At 45.3% G+C, this 26,639-nt stretch overlaps 1 long non-coding RNA gene across 1 annotated transcript in view; it reads left to right on the forward strand.

Annotated features, from left to right (window-relative positions):
* The first annotated feature begins 1,926 nt into the window (after window positions 1-1,926).
* LOC116386200 (uncharacterized) overlaps window positions 1,927-26,639 on the forward strand; it is a 35,004-nt gene continuing 10,291 nt past the window's right edge. The window contains exons 1-2 of the long non-coding RNA XR_004212949.1: window positions 1,927-2,111; window positions 11,534-11,760. This is a non-coding gene — a long non-coding RNA (uncharacterized LOC116386200). The remainder of the gene's footprint in view (window positions 2,112-11,533; window positions 11,761-26,639) is intronic.

The raw sequence follows: 26,639 nt of genomic DNA on the forward strand, positions 1-26,639 counted from the left end.
CGTCATCCTTATTTAACTAGTCATTCTGGCTAAAAACGCCTCAGCCAACAGGAAGTGATGGCTGAGTGTAAACCAGTGGCGGCCGGTTGGCTACTATCCCTACTTTTTTATCTTCAAGCTAAAAATTAAGCATTAAAACAATATATATTTTTTGAAATTATCACTGCAGACTCTGGATATAAACCTTATACATTTGGGAATCAACCAACATGGTGTCAATATTGTGTTCTGGTTGTTGATTGGTTTGGAAGGACGTCATCATTTTACATGTTTTGTCCAATAACACAACAGTGTTTATTTCAAACACTCACTCTTTCGATATTTTGATCTCCTGCCTCTCAGAAATAGAGGAGCAACCTCCGGCCTCCTCTGGTGTGGACCTCCTGTCCATGTAGTGATGGATCTACTTTATCTTTAAAATGCACACGTGATGAGCATGTTTTTTTGACAGGACACGTTCTTGTGGAGACAAGGTGCTGCGCAGCATTCAGCCAATGAGGTCATAGAGTATGCACACATCATGCATGCTCTCTGGTCTCCCGCAATTTGGGCAAAGAAAAAAAGTAAAGGTCAGCCACGTTAGTCAGATTGCGCTCGACAAATTCTAAAAAGGCTCAGTGGTCACGCCGAATGTATTCCCTGCAACATAATTAGCCCCCTCAATTCCCCGTCGTGCCAGGCTACCGGGTGTCTCAAATGCCCCACCCCTTCCCCCAAAATGCCTTTCACCTCTGCCTGCTCTGCGGTGATGCCCCCCTCCCCCTCTCATCGCTCCATCACACATTGTTGCTACCCTAAACTTGCTGCAGATGCGGTCGGCTGATGCATAAATTAGTCATCAACATTAGCATTAGCCGGCGCGTGGCACCCGGTGCCAACTGCTCTCCGAACGGCCATAAAAGGTCATGTTTTGATGACTGAATGCCACACAGGCACCTTGGCTCCCCGGAGGAGGGTTCCCCAGGTGCACGTGAAAGGTTAAAAATTACCTACCCGCCGCTGCCTGTCTCTGGCGAAGGAAATAATTAGGGGGTTTTTAGGGAGCGGCAGAATGCCTCGCTGTCAGATGACAGAGCGTTACCTAATGGTCGTATCTGGGGAAGAGTCAACCGGCCTGTCATTCTCTTGACAGGACAAATGAGCATAATGGTGGCAGGGAAATGGGCGCCTGTTCCCCCTTTTTTTTCAGCCGGGGAGGAGGGGAGGAGGAGGGGGGAGAAATGGCAGCGCCTGAGCAGAATAACACAAGGACGTTAACCTTTTCCATAAATCTGTTAACACGTGTATGAGTGCTGTTTAAAAGTGAGGCTTGATGCTCTCCTCCTCTGAGCCCGTTGGAGTTTTTTTACTCCTGTTTTCTGCTTCAATTACTTCTAATATGTTTTTATGTTATTGCTGCACCAAACTAGACTCCTGTCATGTAAACTTAGATTTGTCCTGGAGCTGCAAGAGAGCAGAAAAACCAGCACAAAGTGCAACCGGAGCACGATGAAATACTCTGCACACAATGTAGTATTTCTAAAATGCAGTAAATACTTTAAATGTGAACGTTGAATCAGAACCAGATGCACTAAAGAAAAATGCACATTTTCCACTGACTTTCCAAACACAACACTTCCTGTAGATCCCTCATAATAAATGATAAGTTTTACTTTAAGCCATTTTAGAAACTGTTGAGGAAAAGAACGTGGGAAGTCTGGCATTCAGGGCTGTGAGGTGGTGCATGCAGCCGGTTTTATTTGGCCAGAGAGGATTGATGGTTCAACCCTCCGAGGCAGAAGGGGGCAGTAGTGCACCTCAGTGTCATTGCAGTAGATTAGCTCAGATGGACCTTTTCCGCTGCTGCTGTTTGTGGTTCACTTCCTGTTTGAGTGAACCACAAACACAAAGAAGAAACACCTTCCACCTGCACAAACACTCCTCTAACTAGAACCCTGCAACCTGACAGCAGACTGAGGATCAGAGGTAAACAAGCTGCACCTGTTACCTCACCTGAACACACACTTTGGTTTCTGTCAGTAGAGGGTGAAGCCGGAGAGACAGACGGGTGAGGAGAGAAACCAGAAATCCAGCCTCCCTGGGACGGTGACGCTCCCCAAGCTGCTGCTTCGGTATGTGCCGTTTTATTGGATGTTTCCTTCACTTGATGCAATCCGTGATCAAAGTTAGTGGTTTAAAGATGCCTCACAGTTTATAACATCACATCCTATTTTAGTTTGAAAATCCTAAATTGAACCCATAATCCTTTGCACCTTTAACTGAGAAAGAAACTCCATGTTGAAGCGACGTTTATTAAACCGAATCATCTCTGAGGTCTAGATTTGAAATCGGGATCATGTTGTGGCCTAGATGAGGACTCGGGTGGATCTGGATTAGGCCCAGCTGTGCTGGTCTCGTCTAGACTGATCTCCTGTCAGCTCTTCACACCTCTGATCAGCCTCGGAGGTGCAGTTTAATCCTCCCTGTGCCACATCCTGCATGCTAACAGAGGGGTTATTAACATAACAAACTTAAATGCCCTATATAAATAATATGTTCGCAGAAATGCAAACCGGCTCAGCTGACACTGTTTAGGCAGCGCCTCCAACATCTGTTTATGAGCACTTTGCCTAATGATATCATCCGATATCATTAACTGTGGCAGTGCGCGCCACAGCAGCAGGTGCAGCTGTTTGTGCCCCCCCAACACCTCCCCAGCACACACACACACACACACACACTTGAAGAGAAAAGACTTTCACAGTCTCCTCCAGCACCAGCACCAACCCTTCCCTCCCCTCCACCCCACCAATCGCCAAACCGCTCATTAGGACAATTTTCCTCAACAAAAAAGCGGCCCCTATGATTTCAATCTGTATATCACCTGTAATTGTAGTTTTTAGCGAGAGCCTGATTCCATACATTTAGCGGGAGTAAACTGCGACTGCGGGTGCGAGCGCTGAAATGCGGCCGCCAGCTGCAGAAGCTGTTTTTAGATGGCAGCCGCTCTCATAGGCCTCGCTGTATGTGTGTGTGTGTGTGTTTTCCTGGGGGAGGCGGAGCTTGGCGGGCCCCAGCTTTGTTTCCTGACTTGGTTCGCTCTGTTTAGATGCTGGAAATTATAGAAAATTATTGAAATCATCATTTCTGGCAGCAACAATGAGGCAGCTTCCTCTTCCTGACCGGAAGGCCACGTTCAGGGTGTTCACAGGTTCTCTGGAGCCCGGTTTGATCGTACGCCGCTGTAATTAGTCAGATGGTCCATTCAAATGTTGTGCGACACAGAGCTATCTGTTGCATTAGCACTGCACCCGAGGCGAATGCAGTATTGTTATATCCAAAACAAACAATGCATTTCAGGGAAGGAACCAAAATAAGAGCTCTCTGTGGTCAGGTGCTCCCAGTCGTTCTTTATTTTAACCCTTTGCGCTAACTGATTGCAATGTGTTTCTTTCATTCTACAAAGGTTTGGTAGGGTGCAGGTCTGTGTGTCTTAGTTCAGCTGGTGCATCTTAAGTTAAGGATAAATGACGTGTATTGTTCCTCTGCTTGATGGATGGTGGCGCATCGTGCTGCTGTTGGTGTTCTCTCGTGCTTCGGGTCGGCTGCATTTGTTCTGAGGATCTTTAAATGGATGCTTGTTGGGTTTTATGAGAATGAGCCGTGAAAGCTGCGACTAAGGGCCCAAAAGTTGCAAAAAAATCCTGGTATGCTCCTTTTAAAAGGAGCCCATACAAATGGTGCTGATTTAAAATACAACGTAAACGTAATGACAGGCTGTGATTTCCACTTATTCTTTGATACTTTGAAACTGTAAATATTAACATCCGTCTTGAGCGTTTCTTCTCTTGCAAATGTGAAATTCCTCGCTCTGACAGTTCAGCCCAAAGTCGGGCATGTTGGCACCCAGAGGAGGAGTTTTATTTGCAGGCAGAGACCCCGACACTGAACCCTCTCTGAGCGCTGAGGGCCAGCAGGGAATACACACCGACCACACACACTCACATCTACACTCGCTAACGCTGCAGAGGCCGTTTACACGAGCACACACATACGAGAGATCAGATGTATCCGAACGTGAGAAAACACGCATGTACACACACACACACACACACACACACTCCTCCTTCCAGCTGTTCTCTAAATGTTGATTACACGAGACACCGGGGGGAGCTGCCTCCTCCTTCCCCTTCCTCCCTCCCTCCTCAATCCGGTAGCCGGGCGATTCCCCCACAAGGAGGCCGAGCGGGACCGGCTGACCCGAGGTGTTCAGTGACCCGGGGTTGGGGGGGTCCAGAGAGGGCCGCGGCCCTGGGGCCTCTTGGCTGGGCTCTCCTTCCCCCTTTTCCTTCCTTCCCTCAGCTCTGTGAGCAAGCAGCACATCTCAGGACGGGAGACACGGGCAGAGACAGAACAACGGCCCGGGGACAACTGGCCGAGGAGCAGAACGCAAAAAACAACAGATTTAAATCATAAAAGTCCTCCTCTGTCGAGATGCTCGGGTAACTTTGTGTCAAGAGAAACGGAGACGGGGAATTAAAGTGCGATGATTTATATCTAATGTGAATGTTTTCAGCCGTTGGAGGCATTTATCCAGCAGGAGAATAAGATTAAACTGCACGAGGCAACATACTTTTCATCAGTCGAAATCACCAAGTGGAGATTTCACTCTTTGGACTCAAGTTATCTGCAACCTCATTGGCAACAACGAGCTGCATCAACTTTATTTATTTAGGTCGAGTTGTAAAACGAGATGAAGAATTGTTACCTTACTGTGTGTGTGCACGGAGAAACATTCTGATAAAAGAAGTTCAATCTAAAGCAATCCACTGATAAAGTTTCCTGCTGGATGAGTAGTTTCTGTCCCATTACTGAGCTTTTATAGCTTCATATTCCTGCTGTTGTCGGTCGCAAAGCCGTATTTCTCCTAAAAGAAAAACAAGAAAGAAGTGAGAGTTTTAAGACTGTTGCACCTGGTGACGCTGTTGCGTTTAAACGCTTCATCCACCCTAAAGTTGTGCAGTGAACATCAGTTCTCTGTGTGTGTGTGTGTGTGTGTCATGTGAAGGTAACAGAGCGCAGGACGGACTTCTGTGTTCAGTACCGACGAGAACAAACGGATTGTCTTTGGTTTGTGACGTTGGTGCATGTTCGAGAAGCCGTCATCTCGATTTAAAAGATCAGGAGCAAAAGCAGCAGCAGAAATTAACATGTTTTATTCCAAATACTTCCAGAATAAGAAGTCAAAAGGCATTTTGCACTTTTATCTTTTGTGGTACAAGGAAAAACGAAATGTTAAACCTTGTTTTGAGCAGACCGAATTAGCATCTATGTTCACTCAGCATTCAGTTCCTGCATCAGCTGTCTGTTGGCCTGAACTTCCTGCTGGTTAATGTATGCTCACTGTGCGTTTGCACGACCTGTCTGAAGTGATTCCTGACGGCCTTGTTTAATTAGCCGCGTGTGTGTGTACTTTTATACATATTCATCGGCTGCAGATTTCAACCCGATTGATGTTGTAATTGATTCAGAAGGTTTTATAATTCCCGCAAAAGCAGACCAAGAATTTCAATGACTTTGCAATTTGGGGTCTGGGAGGGAGGGGGTGAGGGGGTGAGGGGGAGATCTGAGGGCGCTGCGTCTCCACCTGAGGACGGTGTGATTTCTATCGTTTTACAGAGGAAAAGAGGGCGAGAGAGGAATGTCAGCTGCTTTGTTGTTCCTGTTTCACGAGTAAATTACACATTTAGGATTTATTAAGACAAGAAACATTTCCAGATAGTGAACGGGTGAAGCCTCCGTGGAGAAGTGCTCATTACTCTGTAGCCTCGGGCCATGTTCGCCGCCTCGAATGCATCCTCTATTTCTCTCTTCCCCTCTGTCTGTCTGTGTTTCGGCGCTGCCTGCGTTGCCGTGCCTGATGCCGTAATGTCACAGCGGTTCGTTCAAAGCTGCGGCGATGATTTGGGCTCCCAGCAGGTGCCGCCCCGATGTCTGTTCAATTATTAAAGCGGGGGCCACGTGGATGCATTACAGCCGCCGCACCCATTAGATAAAAAGACGACGGCTTTTGACACGGCGCATATTTCCTCTCTGCCCCACAAAGACGCCGCCGCCGCCACTGCAGCCCTTTCTTGTTGCTTCTTTTTGTTTTATTCATCACCGTTCTCATGTTTTTTTTTTTCCTTTTTAGTATGCATGGAAATATTAAAGAGCCATTTGTTCCCTTTCAGTGTTGTGGGCACAAGAGCTATCGTGATCTTTTTGATTCCCTCTCGTCAAGCTGAGGTCATGTATGCTCCTTGTAGCTGCCTCTCCTCGTCTTAACTTCCCAGCAGCCCCCCCGTCGCCCCAATCTAACCATGAAAACGGCCGTCGTGTTGATAAATAAATCATGTGGTGGACACAAAGTTAAACCTCGACACAATCGCTTCCAGCAGCCGCCGCCTTTCCCTTTCTCCTCTTCCTCAGAAGTCCTCACTTTGTTCAGCAGTGATTGGTCATCACAGCGTCGTCAAAGTCCTCGGCATTAGACCCTTTTGTGGCCGCATGAGCTTGATGCTAAAAGATGTAACCTATGAATTCTTTATCTGTTATTCCTTCTTCTTTCCTCTTTCAAACTTTACTTTCTTTCTGTCAAAGTCTGAGTGGCAGCAGAAAGTGAAATCTGTGTTTTCAAGAGAAGGGGTTTCAGTGGGAACCTCTGCGCCTTGAGAGGAAGCGGGACAGGGAACAGGTTCCGTGTGAGGAGCAGGATGATGAGATGCGGCTTCAGCAGCCTGAGAACATGCACGCTTCTGTACGACTGTTCAAGAATGATTTAAAAGTGTGAGAAAGAGAGTGAAAGTGTCCGAGGGGTAAAATGATACATGCATTATGTGTATTATATCTCATTGTATTAGGATTTAAATCTGATCTCCATCTACAGTATTTCTGTAGATATTATTACTTGACGATCCAGATATCAAGCGTTCTTGGATTTAATGTGACGTGTGATTGGCTCACTTCAGCATATGTGGAATTTCAGACGGGCAGGTTCACTTCAAAATTAAACAAAAGTCAAATTTCTTATAAGTAATAAAAGTATAGTAGTATCAGGCCACAGATGCATCTCTCAGCCCCCACACCAACACACCCCAACCTCTCTTCCTCTTCCTCCTCCTCCTCCTCCTCCTTGTTTGATTCTTCGCTGTGTGTTCCGTACATGCCAACAAATCCTAATTGCACCCCACACTCTTTTCTTCCCATCGATGCTGCGCGATTCGTGCCACCAAATTCCTTGTGTGCTAATTAGGCACGCAACCACGGTGGATACACTCCTGACAGGTGCTGCTGGCCTGCCGGGGTCACACACACACACACACACACACACACACGGCGAGAGACAGTCGGAGAGAACGAGAGACGCTCATGCTCACAGCATTAAAAATAAATGGAGAGAGGAGAATAACGAGAGAGGCAAGACGTGTTAATTTCTAGCTTCCATCTGTTATTACATAAGCACTGCCAACAACGACGCATCTCTGGAAGAACAGCGAAAGAGAAAGAGAGGAGGAGAGGAAGACAAGAGCTGGAGAAGCAAAGCAGCCATAGCTGAAGTCCTCCTGCATGGAAGAAGAATTCCTCTGGGAGCAGTACAAATCAGATTGATCGAGCAAATGCGCACTTGAAGATTCATTTGAAGGTTTCGCTTCCAAAACGGTTTGAACGCATAACCTGGTGTTCCACGCTCAAAATGTGACAAAATAAGAAGTGCCGTCTAAAATGTTTGTTTCTAAAGTTAAGGCCTCCAGAGAGATGGTGTCCTCACTATTGTGAGTTCTCAACAAGTTTGTAAAGAGAGAAACAAAGAACAAGTAGTTTGTGGATCAGTACCAGCATGAACTTTTAGAAACCAGCTTCTCATGTCTGTAAATATGAAGCTGGTTTGGTTAGCTTAGCATAAAGACTGGAAACAGCTAGCACTGGACCTACATGTTCAGTATTATTTCAGTTTGACACTGATCCACCTCTGCTGTGTTGAACATTTTCCACCAGCTCTTTCCAGCTCCAGCTGTCCTGTAAAAATAAATCCAGCGACAGAGAAGCCGTACCGTTTGTCATCTAACAAAAACAATCACCCGTCTGAAGGGACAATGGGACGAGCCGAGAAACAAAAGAGCTCCGCGGAGTGACGAGCACCCCAAAGGGCCGGTCCGGGTCTGTGCTGCGTGTTTTGGGTTGGGGATCTTTTTCCACCCCCGAGGCGCTGAGGCCCGAGACGTGTTGACGTCCTGAGGTGGCGTTGGTTTCCCGTCACGAGGTGCAGCAGACGGGAACGCTGTCTCTTTTTTTTGTTTTTTCTGGAAGGAAAGACACCAGGAGAGGCTGTGAATGTCTCGCATGTTTGCAGGGCAGATTCTTTCCCAGGGCGGAGGGACGGTCGCTGCCAGAATACACACAAGAGTCGTAGATCTCTGCAGCATTTCAACACTCCTCCGGTGATATATTTGGGGCTGCCTGTAGCTCTAACCGGCAGTGTGGGAACACATTATAATTGTTTGTTCAATTATTTTTCTTGGATGCCACACCTGCACTTCACCAAGTGAACTCCTGAGACCGGAGCGCAATTAAGGCCCTCAGAGCGGCGCTGATGCCGGTTTAAGCGGCGGGGAGGGAGTCTGATAAATACCTTTTTAGTGCTCAAGGTAACAAGCAAAGGGTGACAGTGAGGAGGCTCGCAGGGAGCAATTTCCTATTTATTTGTCTTGTGATTTGACCTCTCGCTTGACAAGGTTCCAGAGCTTATTACCGCGTCCGTCCTGCGCTCTAATCGAGGCCCATTACAAATGCTCAGCAGGCTGGAAGTGCCAGATGTGGGCGAAGGATAAAGGAGGCAGCTAGTTGTGCTGACCGGCGTTGCCCTCCTCTGAATTGTATCGTGAGGTTGGAAATTTCACGGATAAGTAGCTCAGATGTTTGCAGGAATTGTAAATTGTGTGTTCTGACCTCCGCTGGTGGTTTTTAATGAGAGGTTGTGCAGAGGTGTGAAGTTGTTTCAGAGGGAGGAGAAGTCCTGCCGAGCTGAAAGTGTGGTTCGTGTTGCATCTTTTATCTCCGGCTGCAACTGACGAAGGTTTCTATTGTCAATGAATCTGTTTATGTTCTTGATTGATCGATTAGTGTTTCCTAAAGACCAAGAGGACGTCCTCAAATGTCCAGAAAATCTTCACCTTTTTTAAGAAGATGGAATTAATCAATCCGGGGAATCAATTATCCAATTAATTGAATAGTTGTCAACTGATGGAGCTCGTCTTTTATTAGTTGTAGTCAGAAGATGAATCCTTCAACATGGTGTTTGTTCCAGAGAGGATTTGCTGCTTTTCTGTGATTCACATCATTGTGATGATTATAATAATTAGATCGTTTTGGCTTTTAGACGGTTAATCAGGCAAAATAAGCACATTTTTAAAAAACGTTTTCACTTTTAAGCTCTACAATCATTCAGTTAATTACGCACAGATTTCCTTCGTTTTTGACCTCCTGCACCACAAACTCCAACACTTCCTCTTTACTCTGGCGATCATTCACATCAAGTTCAACTCCGTGTCTCTGTTGGTGTGTTTGGGAATGACCGTTTACTTTCCCCGCGTTGGCAGTCAGCTCCTCCTGCACAGAGATGCCAGTCAGTGTTGCACAGTGTTCCTCTGCTTTACGCCGACTCTGCCTTCAGTCACACAGCTATCACCGCAGCCATGCATACCTCCCTCTATGCTCTCCATGCTCAGCGCCCCGCATGCATTATTCACAGCCAAATTAAAATACCGGGCCGAGAGTGAGAGTTGCATGTTAAGGCAGCTGAATCGGGGAGGTGCCGTCACAACAGCTGAAAGTGTCTGTCACAGAGTTATAACTTCTTCTTTTTTTTTTCCCATAGTTCCCGGCAGTGCAGCTGCCTAAATGAGAGGGATTAAGTTAACTCCCTGCTTAGAGGAAGAGCAGGCCCTGGATTAGGGCACTGGGCATGGACACAGAGAGCATTCAAGCAAGAGCCCCAGCTTTTTAAAGAAGAGACGAGGGGGAGAGAGGAGGCAGCGGTGCACGGCCCTCGCAGGGACCGGCGGCCGCGTTGCTTGAACAAATACATTGACATGTGTAACGTGTGTCGGAGCAAAGAGGGGGAACACTGGCCGACACGCCGACAATCACTTCTTCTCTTTTGTACTTCTTCCACTTTACGAGAGCACTCCTCCATCTCCTGTCATAACCTGAGACCGTCTCTCCTAGAAACACAAGAAGCATGTCCTCGTCTACAGCCGGGCAATAATAGATGTTATGCAGATCAATATGGCAGCATTCCTCCCGTTATTGATGGAGCCATGGACGCTTAGAATGAATTAGGTGATGGGATGTAGCAAGCTTCTCATTTACAATCCTTTGGTTTTATTAGCAGATTAGAGTGCACAGGTCATTGAATGCATCACAGCATCCCGTGTTATATTTAGTTTTTTTCAGCAAATGCTCCAAAAGTGAAACTAGAAGTCCTTCCTGCATGTTTTTGTAAAATCAGGACCTAAATATCTTCTTCTCCGAAGCTGTATTAGTAGAAACTTTTACTTTTTTAACTCGTCCTTCTGTTGCTGTTCAACAACCGATCAACGGCCAAAGACCTTGTGCTAATTCAGATAAAAATAAATGTATGCACCTGATACATTAATAATCCAAGCTGCATGTTTGCGCACTCTGCTCTCTGACAAACCCTTCACAGAGAGGAAAAAAACAAAAACCTGGGAAGGAGTGGAGACGAGAACAGGTGGTGAAACAGTGTGAGAAACGCGAGGGAGAAAAACAACAGACACCTGCTCATGAAACCCAACCTGGTTCCTCCATCACATTCCAGCAGAGTTGAGCTGAGACGATCCACTCAATCTCCTCCACTAAATCATACGGCTGACGGTGTGAATTCACGAGGCAGACATGTCTCTAAATGTTTGAGGAGATACACAACTCTTTTCTTATATAGTGGGGACCCTTTAAATAAGTACCCTCGTGTTAAAGTGGCCTTTAGGCCACCATTGCCACTGAAACCTACGCAGTCATTCTCAAAGCTCAAAGCTTTTTCTCACCAGTGCGATGAAAATACGATGTGCACACATCATACGCGTTATACCCCAAATGTAATGCTAATGTTGTGGCTATCCCCATTCCATATAGTATGTATATACATGTATAATATATATATATATATATATAAGTGTATCGTTGTCATCCATGTCTCCCACCTGCTGGGTGATCTCTATCCAAATACCCTGTGTTTGGTGTTTGAGGGAGTCGTCGCTCTGTTTGTCGTACTATTTTAGGTGATGTGAAACTTAATAAAACTTCTTCCCCCGTTTCCCTTCATGTGCAGTCAAGACAACGTTAATCAAGTGGATTTAAACAACTGGTGTTGAAATGGACAAGTGGATGATTTTCACTTTCCCAGAAACCTGCCATGTAGATTCGGAGTCGGTGGCATCAAGCCGGACATTTGAGTAAATAATATTCTTCTTCTCTTGTCGTCTTCTGGCTGCAGGGAGACGAACCTCGGTCACGTCAGCTCCGTGACATCGAAGCGACCGCGACGCCGCAGCAAACCGGCGGTGACGGACGCCTTTTTGTCTTCTGCAGTCAGGCCGGAGCGGCTGGCCCGCGGACGACTGTAATTGCACCGACAGGTGACACATATGTGGAAACCAGAAGATGATGTGGGAGACTCCTTAAATCACGTGACCTGCACCTCACATGCCTCCTCAGAGTACCGTAAGTGTCCAAAGAGCTCCGCTGTGACATTAGATGACATGTAGGAAAGGAACTGGAGACGCTGCTGTGGTTTGCACAAGAACGCTGCACATTGAAGACATGTAGGATGATAATCAAGGACAAATTCCTTCCATTTTTAAAGATTAAATACCTCAGCAGAATCAATAACAAGTGGTTGCGGTTGAGGTGATATATTGTTAAAGAAAAGCCTCTTGCCAACAGTAGTTTTTCTCAGATTTAAGACCACATTACCCATCAGCCCTGCTGCTTCCTGTCCCATTTCTTTCCATGTTAACGTGTGTTCCCTTCATCTTTCCTCTTTTTGCAACATCAGTGTAATTTTGTCACTTTTTTAGCTCTGAAACTAGCAACTTTGAGCCATAAAGCCGATTTATGTTGAAATCTAAAGTAGATTACAAAGTAAAGGGACAAACGCCTTGAGAGGCAGTGTTCATTGTATATCATAGTTAATGGGTTAAAGATCCTTCTATTCAGGTTTAGTTTTAACAAACGGCTTCAATACAAACTGTAAATACAGTAAATACTTCACTTTAAAAACTGATAATGTTGAAATAGTCAGTATGTATTTATTTGAACTTGACCTAGTTCCTCCTGTTTGGCATCACTTACTCCCTTGAAGTATCACATTTTCATGTCTTGATTCAACAATCATTGTCGCCTTATTATGACCACTTCCCCTTGAATTATCCTCTGAAAAGTGCACCGTTTGAAGCACACGCGTTGTTTCCTCGACAAGCTTCAGAGAAACCTTTGCGGAGCTCTTCGTCATCCGAGGACCAATTAGCAAACAAATGTCCCAGCAAACGAAAGAGAAAAAGCATATATGCTTGTGTATATGCTTCATTAGAATCCCCCCCGCACCCCGACTGTTTCACAGAGCTTGTTTTGTGCTGTCGAATCCCCTCGTTGTTTATTAGTCGAATCTCAAATCTTTGCCCAGCGTCTGTCTCAAACACATCTAAGCTAGCGGAGCTTGTGATCGCCCTCTCCTCCTCCAAACGGAGCGAAGAGCCCACAGGCCGAAGATCGGGATGCAGCTCGGTTTGAGCCCAGGGGAGGCGGGATCCGCTCCTATTTGTCAGAGCTTTTACATCGTCACTTTTCATCGAAGTGGCGGCGGGGGAGTGGAGGGTGGGGGGGGGCTCTAATGTACTTGCGCCGTCTTCCTCCCTGCATGAGTGTTTTCTGTTTGGCTGCTGTCACTGAGAAAAGACACATAAGCACTCGCCCTGCATCTTTTCACACACACTTTCTCTCTGAAACACACGATGTGCTCTCCAGGGCTGAGGATTCTCGCCTCTCTGTCTTTATCTGCTGGTAAATGTTGACAGACCGCTGAGCCCTGATGTCGGACTGTGACAGGCTCAGCTGTTTGTTTCTCCTTTTTTCTCACCCCAACACTTTACAAAGGGGCCTCTGGTGTGGTGGTTAGCCATCATGGCTGCTCAGCTCGCAGCGAGAGGACCTCTAATACCGTCCCGGCTCCACCGCCGAGGCGAGCGCTCGGCTGCGCCCGGGTCGGCCGGCTCGCAGACCATTAGGGAAATGGCTGAAGGGGTTTCTGGTGCTTCAAACCCGGCTGCACTGTTCACATTAATGAGGGGATTGTCAGCATATCAGAGCTGATGGGTGTGACGAGCGAGGCCCCAGTACGGTCCCGAAAACAGGACAGAATTCACTTCAGTGGAAAGCTGGAGGGACTGTTGTCTTTGGCCTAGTTTGTGCTGCTGCTGTAAACTTAAGTTTTCAGATGTGTATGCAGATGAATGGCCTCCATCACATCGTACCACCGGACTGTGATTTAGGACCACGAGAAAGTCAACAAAGGATCAGAAATGTCGGTAATTTATCGCTATCTCGCTTGTTTATTATTCAGGGGAAGAAGCATCAGGTCCTGACAGACGCATGTACGCGTGTTCTTTCATGTTCCTTCTGTGTTCATTTATGAACATGAATAAATACTAATATAATAAATACATGTGGCGCTTGGCGGCTCACATTACTGCAGTGTTTAATGGTGACATCTGTGTTGTGAGATTGATCCAACCTTGCAAAGTGAAGCGTTGTTCTTTGACAAAAAAAAGTTTTCTTTGTACATTTGTGACTTTATAATCTCAGAGAATATACATTTTTTTTATAGTAACTTTGATTTTTTTCTCAGAATATTACCCCCTTATTTGTGGCGTCCCCTGGCTTCATAATATGCATATATATCTGTATATTTTTAACACGATATCCCTGATACACCGTCGTCTGTTGGAGACTGAGTCTCTCTCTTCGCTGCAGTTATGCTGGAGGTGTCACGGCGCTCACCTCTCCTCCTTTATGCTTCCCCTGCATCTTGTCTTTTCGCTCTTGACTTCCTGTGGGAACTGTGTTTGTTGAGCGGTCACGTCTGAACAACCCGCCGATGCGACAGTCCATAAAAGACACAAAGACACAAAGGTGAGGACAGACAATGAGGTTGCGTCGCTCGCGGGGTCTCGACCCGCCGGGGGCCACCGAGCTTTGACGGTGACAGCGTCTTCCGTGGAGGATGTCGCCCTGACACATCGGGAGAAACAATGGAGACCGGGAGGATGTAACTAAGCAGATTAAATGGGAGTCATCGGGGTTCCTTTCAATGGAGATGAAAATATGTCGCACACTTCTGTGTTGCAGCTCTGTGGCATTAACTCGGCCTACAGGGACGCAGGAGCGAAGATTGGATTTCAGACCGGAGGACAATTTGAATGGCGTCCTCTGTGTCCATCCCTGGTGACGTGCCCTTGAGCAAGACCCTGCCTGCTTGAGCTTTTTGGTTGACGAAAAAACAACCACTTCAAGTGACTTATCTGCTCCTCTTCGGCTCTTACTTTGAGTAGCATGGTCCTGTATAAGAGGACAGCGAGTCTAGGACCCTCGCTTCTCTTACTGTCTTCAGTGTAGATGCTTCTTTAATACTCTGTTTTATTATTGTAATTAAGTTAGAATAATCAGTATGCGTTATCAGCCAGTCACATGTCAGAAACATGTTCTATCTATTCGGTTTTCTTGCATCTCTCTAGTCCAAACCATGGTCTTTGTGGAGCAGTTTTGTTTCCTAAATCTAAAGTGTAAACTAACACATTTCAAGAGGTCGTGGTCGTTCCACGTGAGCCTTTTGCAGCTGATTTTGGATTTTAAAAGATGCGCCAGGATGTTGACATACTTTACCGTCTTCTTATAAGACAAAGACTTCCTGTGTCCACCTGCAGTTACGGTTCCATGTTTTCAAAGTTAGGTATTGGAGCAGAGGTAACAGGAAGTGAGAATATGCAACACATCTAAAGAGTGTTGTGATGCGTGTGTTCGTAAAGCCAGCTGATTAGAGACGGTGGGATGCAGAGTTAAATGTAATGACTCCTGACCTCCCGAGCTCATCGTTTCCTCTCCTCGTCCTCTCACACGCCCGTCCACTTGTTTTTCTCTCTATCTCTCTTTCCCTTCATCTCAGGGAATTCACTTCACTTTAATTGTTTGACAGTCTTTTCCTGCCTTTATGCCGCGGCCGCAGAAGGTGCCGAGGATTTTTTCCTGCTTTTTTGAGGCATTAATAACATTCCGCTCGACTGATTCCCCAGGGCACCACCTCATTATGGCTTATAGGCAGAAGAAATAAACTGTCTGCACCGCCTGGCAGCTTTTTTTTCCTCCTTTTCTCAGAGAAATGAGGAGTCGGTGTAAAGTGCCCGCTTATGAAACAGTCTTCTTGTTGCTAACTAAAACACATGTCCAGGGTGTTATCTGTTTCCATGACAGGAAGTGACTGCCGGCTGCTGTTGACGGCAGTCTGCACTGGGTGGCAGCACTGTGGGTCAGATTACTGCGCACTGATTTCAGAGGCAGCATGTAGAATGAGCACAATTTAAAGATGTATTTTAGCTGATAGCAACACTTGATTTACCCCCCGTCCCCTATTTAGCATTCATAAGCATTATAACAATAATAGGGGCTCTCAGAAATCAACCCCTTATATATAAATATATCTATTATTTTTGCTTTTTTTAACAAGCTACTTAAAATAGTTGTGAGCTGATATTTTAATCTGTCAACCATTACATCTGCCTTTATCAGCATCCATCTCCATGACAAGAGAGCTGGAGCTGGAGCTGGATGCATGAGAACAGATTCCTGATTATGGTGTGATTTGGTTGAAAGCTCTGGGAAAAGTGGATCTTGAGCTCGTGTTATTTTGTCAAACTAGTGTTTAATACTACTAGACTATTATTTTAAGCTAAAGAAATGTATCACTCGAGTTCAAAACCTCACTTTGTTTGTGTGTTTTTTAATTAATCTAGAAGATGCAATACGTATTTTCTTTGAAGTGAGAAACAAGTTTAATCCAAACTTCTCTAAGTTTGTTTAGTCAATCATTGAGGGTTGAGAGAGCACATCAGTATTTTCATCTCTTATTTATTTATTTAAACTGGAAGCCGGCCAGTCGTCTTCTGCTGCTGGACACCCAGCAGCCCGGGGTCAAGTGCCTTGCCCAAGGGCAGCAGGGCAGCAGTAGGTCGAGTCAGAGAGTACGTCTTCACTGACACACAGCAGGAAATGTGCGGCTTTAACACCACAAAGGCCAGACGTGCAGACAGCTTTGAATTTTACAAGTGAAGTCACCTCTGTGACTTTTCAAACGTGAAGAATTTCATATTAGAACAACGTTATTAAAGAAGAGATAATCTGTTCATGACAAGTTCAAATATTGAAGGTCGGGGACATTTAAACTCTTTCAAAAGGAATGAAATGTTATTTTTCATAATGTATTAATGGAGTTCTGAATGGGAACTCCCTATTTCAGAAAGATGTGATCTAATAGTCCATAAAAACAACATAAGAAGTAGAATATCTATGGATACATGCCCTTCATAATAATGCAGCTTGATATTTTTTGAAGTCTCGGCACTAACACGAAATGACTGATCCTATGCAACGCATTAAAGTCTGAACTCTCTCCTCCTCCTCAGCAGCCACAATGTGCTGCTGCCTGAATGCACACAGTGATGGAATATTCAATATAAAGGAGCAGATTTATCATATATATATATATATATATTTATATATAAGCTATATGAGTCATGTGCTGTCTGTCTTCTTGCTGTACTGTCTCTGTTTTAGTCGTCAGCGTCTCTGCTGCTGCTTCACTGACACAAACCCGGGTACACTAAATGTAGGTTCTGTTCCTTGCTCTCACTTTGTATTCATTCAGTTGAACCTCAGGGTTGGGTGTGTTGGTGAGGAGTCAATACGACTTCAATCGGCATCCAGACGAGGTCCGCATCAAATCCCACTAATGTGCCTCCCAAACAGATTTCAGCGCTGCCGTTATTGAGTGAAAGGTTGTAATTAAAGGCGGGTTCACGTCGATGAATGTGGGTTATTTAGCTCAAAAGATCATTTCTGGTGATGCTTTACATAATCCTTAAGATACACAAGGAAGCCCTGCTCTTGAGGAATAAATATAAATTAATGGAAAAGCTAATGGACATGTTGATGGCATTTCGGTAAACCTAATAAGAATTGATTCTCGGTTGTGAGAACATTTTCATTCCCCCCCTGCTTTACATGTGTAATGAACCTGCCTGAGCATTGATCAAAAACAAAAATTGGAGGAGTAAATCTGCTTAAAAAGCCCGTCCCCCCCCCTCGTCTGCCTGGGCTTTGTCCTGGCAGCGGGCTGGCCAGCACTTACAGAGGTGCTATATGTCTCTTAAATTACTAAATTGCCTTCTGGCCCCCGTGCTTTATTTTTTTCCCCCCCTCACGATGGTTTGCGGGCATTAGTCGAAAGTTTTTCCCGCAAATATTTAATCCTTGCCGTGACTGACAATGTTGTCAGACCTCCGGACGGGTTTTACGCCGTTATTACAAGCGCTGCTTCGTCCGTGGCACTTTGGATTATTCAAGATTATGTTGTAATCCCTTTAATCCTCATTGCATTAAGATTTCAGTCAAAATACGGCAACAGTAAAGTAGCACTCGGAAGCAATGAGGTCTTAAGCAGGCGTCATGATTGGGCAGCCGCCTTCATTTCCTCCCTTTCCTCTCTTTGTTTATTCTCCAGTCTCTCCACGTTGTCAATAAACTGAGCAACAGATATGTATTTGCTTTTGGAGAAGCTGCGATGATTTATTCCTGGCGGTGAAACCCATCTCCAATCACCGCAGAGGAAAACACATATTTACCAGCTCGCAGTGAGGGCGGGGTGCGTTCACAAGCGGCCTGTGTCTGGGAACTTTCCTGATGAAATATTTGTCTCCGGCGGTGCGTCCCGTGGTTACTGCTCAACTAGTTTTCTCCCAACTGATGTTCTCCTGCTGCTCCGTACAGCCCTTATCTCGCCTCGCTTGACTTGCCGCCATGCCGGAGAGCTTCCAGCAGACTCCTGCATGAATAAAACAACCTCCAGCTTCTTCTGCCGTGTATCTCTATGTATCTATAAAAACCAAATCTGCATCGTGCAGCCGCGTGAGTCTTGACAGGACGCAAATCCATTGAAATGGAGCGAGTTGTTGAATGAGCTGCAGCCACTTCATTTACAAATCAATACTTTCCTCCTAGGAATGTAAACTTTGAGTTACTCTTTCGCACCTTTTAACCATTTGGACGATTGTTTGTGGGCTTCCTTGAAGCTTTGTTGTTGTTTGTTTTTAACAGATTCGCTTCGACTGAGCAGAAACTTTTGACAAAAACATCTTTACTTTCAATCTGGTGGGTTTGTGTCTGAAAGAGCACCTTGGTTGCGTGTCATTACTCATGATGACGCATCTCTCTGCTGCAGCTAGCTGAGTTATAAAAGTATAAAAAAGACCCTTAAATCAAGTCAAGATCACAAAGCGTCCTAACGTTGAGGCTATATGACTGTAAGGGGAAGTATAAGTATTAATTAATACATTTAGCAATTTGATGTGGTGAATTGGTACCAGATGTTTTACTCCTGTAAATAGAAAACCCTTCTAGTGAAAAGTTACAGAATTTAAAAAGTGAGAAATGTAAGTAAAAGCTACTCGTTTGTGTTTATAAAAATACTTTTTAATTCAAACAAGATTTAAATTTAAAACGTGAAGATCACTCGTCAGTTTCTGAGGCATGTATAGAAGATGTGAGCAGTAGGTTTCTTATCCGCACTGACATGTTTCTACCGGTATAGAAGAGCTTCAAGGCCAGAGAAAAGAGGGCGATCAGGTTTTAACAGCATCAACGCTCCACTGATCCTCACCAACCACAAGAAGAAACCATTTCTGCCTCCTGGAGATGTTCTGTGGTGTTTTTTTTCCTTCCTTTTTGCTTGATCTGGAAGATACCAGACGATGTTGTTGCGTTTGTTTCTGGAGGCAGAAACGCTCGGAGGTGGAGGGAGAAGCGGGTACTTGTCGGTGCCGCGGCTCTCGACTTCAAACCCTATAAGATCTCCTAACGCGCCTCAGAGTCAAACTTCAAACTAGCAGCGAGTCGCAGAGAGAAGACGGGCCGGATGATCCTGAGTGGAGCAGATCTGGTTCTTGGTGCTACAGGCCAGCCGTGTGTGTGTGAGTGTGTGTGTGTGTGTGTGTGTGTGCGTGTGCGTGTGCATGTGTGTTTGAGCTGGTGTGTTTGCTGCTCTGAGGTTGGGGGGGTCGGCGGCCTGCAGGGCGGCAGCACGCAGAACAGAAACAGAACAACCTCGTCTCCTATAAAATGTTTTTTTTATGCTTCTAATTCACTTTGCCAAACACGATTTGGAAGAAACATAATTGCTGCGAGGACTTCTTCCTCCATGCACGAGGTGTGACGATGTTGTTAGTTAATATAACCGTTTCTTCACTATCTTTATTGATAAAAACAATGTGTCTTATAAAACTTATATGCAAATAGAAAAACTAAACGCCTACATTTATATGTTGAACGTTTTCTTTCCTCTAGTCTGAATTGTTATTGAACCAGTTCATGAAACACTAGTTTTGTGTCTCACTGCAGTATCTTAGGTTCTGCTTGGAGATAATCAAGTTCATTTCAGCAGTGTCTGATGAAAGAAGCAATCACGTTGCATTATGGGAAGTGTAGGATCCAGTGTTCTTGGAGCTTGACCCTCATTGAAGCCGCTTTGATTTTAACACTTCTTTCTTTCTAAATACTAAATCTCTGTTCCCCTTTAGAGAGTCCCAATCATTAGTGTTTGTAGTTCTGGACAGGAGGTGGAACTCAAAAGTGCATACGGACATTTTAAACTTAAATCTGCGGTTTAACACCATCTCATCATCGTGGTGTATATAAAATGTATACTTTAGCTGCAGTTGTGCAAATATCAGTAACACTGCAAGGCTGAGGGATCAGAGACACCCACACTGAAACCAACGGCACTCTGGGAACTCTGAGGCACTTTTGTTAGATGCCCCAAAGTTTTTGGTGAACTACCTCTTCTCTCTTGTGGCCTTTTGACTTTGCAAACAGACCGACAAGAGTGGACTCCGTGGCTGGATGTCTGAGTGGCTCACTGTAGTGTGTGTGTGTGTGTGTGTGTGTGTGTGTGTGTGTGTGTGTGTGTGAAAGTAGGTTACAGTTTGCTTTTAGGACATGTAGCTCACCCCCTGACCCTGGCTTGGATCCCGCTCCCAGACCCCTTCAGCAGCAACAAACGCTCACTTCTCCCTGTCGGTCGGGGCCTCCGGGACTTGGCTACCGGTGTCAAAGTGCACCGGCAGCCCGGAGAAGCTTTCACATAGTGGCAACACTCAAACCGCCGCCCGTCCCTTCTTCCTCTCCTTCCAACCACCACCCTACACATGTGGGTTTCTATTTATTTCTTCTCCGGCTTGTCCCCAAACGGCGTCGCCGTATCGACCGTCCTCGTGGTCTCCGCTGTGTCGCAGCAGATGAGCGGCTGCTCTCCGCCGGTTGAGGCTGAAACGGTTTGAGTTTCGTTGAGTCAGAGCTGCGGCGAAGCCTCCGATGCCCCTGACGTTTGGCCTGTGGACAACCCGTATCGTGTTGACAAAAACAACCTCAGAGACCCCCAAGTCACTCTGGGGACGTCCCCGCGATTACGCTGAAGGGTTAAACTGACATGAAGACAATCATGGAGTGTGTTTGTCCCCCATGTGTCCAGCTGTATACAGTAGCTCCTCTTCCATGAATTCTTCTGTAATCAAACTAAAACTTTATTATCCTGCTCAAGTTCTGAGGGCTGAGCACAGTTTAGTTTCAGAGAGAACTGTACACATTTAATGAGCGTTTATATATGTTTTGCTGTGAACAGATTGTCTGCGTTGACGTTTGCAGCCAGCAGATGCATACAGAATAAATTGGCCTTTTAGTTTTACTTGATTTAAGGAAGAGACACTTATTCCTAGAAATGTTGTGGAGCAAGTTGACATCTAGAGGAGTGATCGTTTCTCTTGAGAAAATAACGTTTTTAGAAAAGATTTAACGAGATGGAAGTATTTTATTCGTCAGTAAATCAAGCTGCTGCTAGTCTGGCTTCATGCGTTTCTCCTTTAATATGATGTATGATCAGATGTATGTATGATCAGATGTATGTATGATCAGATGAGGCATTGTAATCTTTTTGTTATAATTTTCTGCAAGTTTTAAACACTGAAAAAAGGGAGAAACATCTTAACAGGTCATTTTGGATTATCTAAAATCAAGTTATAGTTTTCTAGTGAAGTGACTTATTCAGACACTAAAGTCTTGAAAAAAAGCTTTAAATACTTCTTTACGCTTTAATAAACGTGTATGCGTACTTAAATATGGCGATAGATTCTCCTTGAGGCTAGTACTAATATGGGTCCAGCCAGGTCATTTCTTACAGATTCTTTCTCATCCTCATCTTTGGGAGAAGTGCAGCAGTAAGTTTGGACTCGAGCTGAGACTGAGCTCTGTCTGCATGTCTGAGGTTTTACTCTGAAGGGTTTCTAAGTCGGTATATCCGGAGATCTTTCTAGGGAGCACTTGCATGAAATGGCCGAGATGTTCCCGCCAGCACACTCGTGATTCTTTTCCAGTTTATACGAGTCGCAGTATACACATGCCATAACACAGAAATATTTTGTCAATAGGCATATACAAAGCACTCTTCGGGCCACAGGAGAGCCATGAGAGAGTGTCCAATGTTTTTAAGAGGTCGATTCTGTGTTAAAAACAATGGGCAGTAAAACAAAAATCCCCTCGCCGGAGGAAAATAGCCACTTTCACCGCGGCTCCCAGGACGAGTGTTTACACATGCTCAGCTGGATCCGTCGGACCCCACCTCGCTGCCGACCTGCGCCGCCGTACAAATAAACAGGAAGGCCACAGGCACTTGGATGAAGGCCACACTCATAAGTCACCAAAAGCAGTATATTTTACAGAGGACCGGGCCGCTTTGGTGTGGCTCCAGCAAAAGGAATAAACTGTTAATCCATAAAAAGGCACGTTGGTTATGCAATACAGCACTTAGGTGCCATCTGAAAGCTCCACATCCTTTTAGCGCTGGGCCTCTGTGAGCAGCGCCAGTTGATTTGGATGAAGGCTAACAGAGAACTGTTAACAATGGGGATCGTATAACGTGGATGTTTGGTAGAAGCGTATTAATGTCGGGGAACGCTGCAGTTATGAAGGAAAGCTGGACACTTTATTGCCGGGTTCAGAAAATGTAAAACTGTCCAAAACAGCTGGCAGTCACTATTTCGTCCGACCGCTGACTGTTACCGCGGATAATTTAGCACCATGTTGAAATCTGACACCTTCGGAAGAAGCTCTGATTGACAGGAAGTGTTTATCTCGTTAGTGTTAAACAATAGCGGGAAATTGCCTCTAAAGCCGCCGTTTTCAGATGCTTCAAGTTGTCTCGGAGCTGAGTGACTTCTTCTTTTTTTTCTTCCTCCTCAATTTAAGAAGCCGAACTGCGCCACAAAAGAGAAAACCGTCCAGATCTCCTCCGCTACACTTAGACAAACGTAGCGAACATGAAAAGCAATCTTCAAAAGCTATCTTTATCCCTCTGCAGTTTGAAGTGCCGAAATTAAAGTTGCATATGGATGCCATCGAGACGCGAGCCACTCGGGGAGATTAACGACAACGCGAGGCATCTGTGCCTTCCTAAAGCATGTGCGTCCTGGTGGTATACACACACAGCTGACAGCGGCACAGATCAGGACGTGATAATCTGAAATTGCTTCTTTTCAAAGAAGTCCAGGCCGTGTTACTGTAGGAAGTCATGTTGGTCAATGTAGCACGGAAGCGCTCTGAATTATCCCGCCAATCAGCATCAAAAGCAACTCCTACTGAATAAAGTAAAGTCCACGAAGTAAAACTTAAGAAGCACTTTGATGAGGATAAACTGGCTTTTCACTAAAGCGCCAACGCTGAAAAATACCATCTCTGCACACCTGAAGTCTAAATGACTTTCTTTGGATGCATGAAAAATATTACAAGCTGCTAAATTGATCATCTAACCAGACATGAGCTCAATTGGTGCTTGAAAACAGCTCGAGCTGTCGTCTAATATATTTTATTTATATAGCACAAAATAACAAATTTGAGCCGTGATTTGGATAAGCTCCAAAAAAATAAACCTTTAACAGAAAGGTGAAGACCGTCACAGGTCCAACTCGCTGTGCACAATCAGAAACCAAAAGGCATAAATATGAATATGTTTTTGTTAAAAAGAGACCGAATCTGGAAAATATCCGAGGACGGTCGAACCCAGAGGAACATACACCCGAGATAATTAGACCGAATCCAAACTACGGCTGACCCAAACTGAGAGGGAGCATCGATTCTGGCAGCAGCCGATGATCCACAAATTAACAAGCAAATAGAGTAGAAATATGTAGAAATATAGGCCGTTTCTCCATTTAAACTTTGTTCTCTACTCTAAAAACCCAGGCAGAACAGGACTCACTGGATATGAAAGTTGGCATCGCCCACGTCACAAAATCGTGAAAACTTTGGCGCTGAACTTAGTCCAGGATTTTGCAGAATCTTCTAATATCGATGTTGTTGACAGACGATAGAGTCAAAGGTGTTGCTAGGAGTTGAGGGGTTCTGTGGAGACCTCCACCTCGAGGAACCCAAAATAATACATCCAGATGCTTTTTTTGTTTGTTTATATAATCCATAAAACACCCCACTGTCAGAGGACACCAGTCGTCAACATGAATGTATGAACCACTAATAAATCCATAATTAATGACTGATCAACCCTTCATAGAGAGCGCCCTGTTAGAGAGTGGTACCAAATGTTCTGACATGTGAATCCACAGCTGAAGGTGCATTCTGGGATATATGAGGCCCGCCGGGACACACCGGCAGCAGGAAAATATTTCACAATGAAAAATACAGCACTATGGGGAGAAAGGCTTACAGAATACACCTCTTTTGCAATATAAACAGGATTTCCATCTAAATTGTGTACACAGCCGCAATGGTTCAGCTGGAGCGCCTCAGGTCTTAGCTCACTAATATGGCAAACAGCATCAATGCGGAGATCACTCACGCGGACCCCAAAGTAAATACAACCCGGCGATTCGTCCAAGGTAACAATTGAGGTTGTGTACGATATGATGGAATGCACAAACCCCCCCCCCCTGCATTAAACGCTAGTTCAAATATTTATATTTCTTTTTGGTATAAATATAACAGAAAGTTTCACAGTTCTGGCATTGTTTGGAAGGCCGAGGAACCCGCTCGTGTTATAAATGAGAGCTCGGTGACAGGTGGCCATGCAAAAATGAAGAGCGTCGGGGCCTGAAGGTAAACACAGCGCTGGAACAATACGGACTGATGTGTTTGGAGGCGGAGCGGCGGACCGAAAAGCGGCGCAGCAGCATATTCCACGAGTCCGAGTTTTATTGCCTCCGTCAGGCCGTGAAGGAGAAGTCCACACGGCCTCAGAGACAGCTCCTCTGGCCTGGATGGAGTTTCTCTTTTCTCCTCCACGGCCGCAGATTTAAACGTTTCTAAAGGGACAAGTGTGTGATCCTTCTCCTAAAGAAGTGCACACACACTTCTCAGGCTCACTAGACTCCAGACTAACAGGAATCTTAAAACACTTAAATTTGTCTCTTTGCGGTTGCTTTTGTGAGGCTCTTCTGAGTTGGTACGTGTCTCTTTGAGGGACACTTGTAGGTGAAGGCCAGAGGGTACTTTTGGCCCCTGGGCCTGTTCAGTAATCCATCCTTGATTCGTTTGAGTTAACTAAACCTAATCAACAAAACTACCAGATTTTTATAGCAGATTTTAGCAGAGCTTTACAAGCTTACATTTTAACACAAAATGTGAGATTTTAGTGTTCAGTATCAACCTGAACTCAAATCTTTAAATCCTTAAAAACACTATAACTGTCCAAATCTTTTCACTTGCTCACCTTTCTATTGTTGTGAGAATATTATGACCGTTAGAAATACAAACACAATCAAATCTGTTTAAAGCTGCAGAGCAAAACCAGCTCAGATGAACACAGACGATGGCCGACATCCTGACATGCGTTTCCATGATGCCGAGTCCCCGTAATGAACCGGAGCTATAAAAAAAAAAGACTTAAAATCTGTCTGGCCGACCTCGAACGAGAGCGGAGATCAATAGGAGGTCGCTTTGATAATTGCTCAGCGCTTCATTAAAAGCACGGCGAGCTCGCCGAGGATGCCCCCTCTTCTCCACGTCACATCAGAGGCCAGATTTTAAAAAAAACAGAAACACACGTTGAAAGTTCTTCCCTTCTGTGGCCGTGATGGTGAACATGTTCTGATTGGCTTTAGGAGGAGATGAGCGAGCTATCAAAGCCAGTTAATTTGGCCCGTTAGGAAAATCTGTCAGCTCTTAGAAAACCTTGAGGAGGAAGACAGTGTCGGCTTAAATACGACGTGACGCGTCCGAAAGCCATGACCGACCATCTCCATCTCGTAGAGCAGCACACGCGCTGCAGAAAAGGTCTTTCTGTGCTGCAGAATCACTTTAATCAGCGACGGGTTCTCTTGAATTCTTTGAAAATTAGATTTCATTTGCTTAAAAAAAAGAAGAAAACCTTGTAATTCAACTTGCAGCCAGTGAAATGAGGTTCATTAAGGTTTTGATGTGACTGGATAATCACCCTTCAAAATATAAGCAGCGCTGGTAAACATGAATTACCAAGGGAAGGGGGGGGGGGACCCGGCAGCAGCAGGACCTCATTGGTAATGCAAAACTTTAATACTGGCGACTGAAGAGGCTTGACGTGCCGAGGTGTAATGTCAGCTATCGATTGGTCGGCGGTCGGGTGTCTCCGTGTCAGGCCCCATTGACATTCTCTCATCTTACGACGGAGGGAACTTGTTATATCTGTTTATGTGCCAGGAACTCGTCGTCTCAGCTGCAGCTCGCTCTTCTTCTTCTCCCCTTTTTCTGGGAAGGAATCGTAACAGATCTTCAGGCTCGGGCTGTTGACTGTAAGTGCAAAGGCAATTGATCACACCCCCCCCACACACACACACACACACACACACATAATCATGCAACATACATGCAAACATACACAGTGAGGTTCTCCCATATCCCCAGTTTGTAACACAAAGGGTCCTTTCTAAAGCTCCAGATGAAACGGAAGATGAAAGTGGAAACAAGTAGTTGTGTAAGGATTGAATATTAATGCATCAGATATTATTTAATAAATGAGCACCTGCCTCCCTTCTTTCCTCCTTTACTTTGACTCCCCCCCCCCCCCCAAACGCTGGCCTGCAGTTCATCACATCACATGTCACACCTCCAAAGCTCGCTCTTCATGCACGCACGCCTGCACACGCCGCATATGTATTTTCTCAAAACAAACTCCCAAAGACCGGGAGCGAGCGTGTCTTTGTTAGGTGACAAGTTGACGTCGCCGCCACGCCCCCCCCCCCCCC

The sequence above is a fragment of the Anarrhichthys ocellatus genome, unplaced genomic scaffold (assembly GCF_004355925.1).
Source record: "Anarrhichthys ocellatus isolate YVR2014 unplaced genomic scaffold, GSC_Weel_1.0 scaffold12, whole genome shotgun sequence".
NCBI lineage: Eukaryota > Metazoa > Chordata > Actinopteri > Perciformes > Anarhichadidae > Anarrhichthys > Anarrhichthys ocellatus.